Here is a 1,709-nt window from a genome sequence, read left to right on the forward strand (position 1 = left end):
TTGAGACAGAGTCTCGCTCTGTTGCCCATGCTGGAGTGCAGTGGCACAGTCTCGGCTCACTGCAACCTCTGCCTTCCAGGTTCAAGCGATTCTCCTGCCTCAGCCTCCCGAGTAGCTGGGACTACAGGTGAACCCACCACACTCAGCTAATTTTTGTTTTTTTAGTAGAGGCAGGAAGTGTTTCACCATGTTGGCCAGGCTGGTCTTGAATTCCTGACCTCAAATGATACATCCACCTCATCCTCCCAAAATGCTGGGTTATAGGCATGAGCCACCACTCCCAGCCTTGTATTTTATTTCGATGACCACAGAAAGGTCAACATCATATCATTTCATTCTATTTTTATTTGTATTTGCTTTGTATCCTAGTATGCAGCCAATTTTTGTAAATGTTTCATATTATGTTTGGAAGTTAAAATGTGAATTTCCTAACAATTGGGCACAGTTTTTACACAGCTCATTAGATCAAGCCTGTTAGTGTACTGATCAGCTCTTCTAGAATTGTTTTTCTGCTTGAATGATCAATTCTGGAAGCTGGTATCAAGATCTCTCACTATGATTAGGGATTTTTCAACTTCTCTGGAAAAGTCTGTCAAATTTTGCTTTATCTATTTTGATGATATGTTTTAGGAACATACCAGTTCAGGATTTTTACCTCTTTCTTGTGAAATGTTTCTCTTACAGTATTTAATAACTATTGATGTAACTCAAATCTCTTGTGTCTAATATTACTATAACTAGTAGCTTCCTTTAGTTATTCTTTTATCCTTTCTAATCTTTCCCTCTTCTTGATTTTAACATTTTTGCCTCATTGTTTTCTGGGTATCATAACACATAGTTGAATTTGCTTTTTGTTTGTTTGTTTGAGACAGAGTCTTGCTCTGTCACCCAGGCTGGAGTGCAGTGGTACCATCTCATCTCATTGCAACCTCTGCCTTCCAGGTTCAAGTAATTCTCGTGCCTCAGCCTCCCATGTAGCTGGGATTACAGGCACACACCACCATGCGCAGCTAATTTTTGTATTTTTAGTAGAGATGACGTTTCACCATGTTGGCCAGGCTGGTCTTGAACTTCTGACCTCAAATGATTCACCCACCTCGGCCTCCCAAAGTGCTGGAATTACAGGAATGAGCCGCTGCGTCTGGCCTGATTTTGTCCAAGAGTTTCTAAATAAACAAGAAAATGGAATCTATTTACTTTTATTATAATTACTGAACTAATTACAATTAGGCTTGCTATCTTATTTTGTACTTCCTAATCAATGTTATTTTTCTTTTTCTTTACTTATTTTTTCTCTCTTCCTACCTTCTAGCATTTTGAAGGAATTCTATTCTCATTTTTCCCCATGTGAAATTTCTAAAATGCACTAAGACGAAAGTTTTAAGAGCTCTCTTTTGAAAGGCGGCAATTCCATTCAACATTATACTAGAAAGGCTGGCTCTGCCAGTTAGGCACGTAAAAGAAATAAAAGACATCCAGATTGGAAAGGGAGAAATAAAATTATCTCCATTTGCAGGTGACATGATCTTGTATATAGAAAATCCAAACGAGGCTGGGCGCGTTGGTTCAAATCTGTAATCCCAGCACTTTGGGAGGCCGAGGAGGGTGGATCATGAGGTCAAGAGATGGAGACCATGCTGGTCAACATGGTGAAACCCCGTCTCTACTAAAAATACAAAAAATTAGCTGGGCATGGTGGCATGTGCCTG

The sequence above is a fragment of the Cebus imitator genome, unplaced genomic scaffold, assembly GCF_001604975.1.
Source record: "Cebus imitator isolate Cc_AM_T3 unplaced genomic scaffold, Cebus_imitator-1.0 Scaffold1, whole genome shotgun sequence".
In the NCBI taxonomy this organism is placed as follows: Eukaryota; Metazoa; Chordata; class Mammalia; order Primates; family Cebidae; genus Cebus; species Cebus imitator.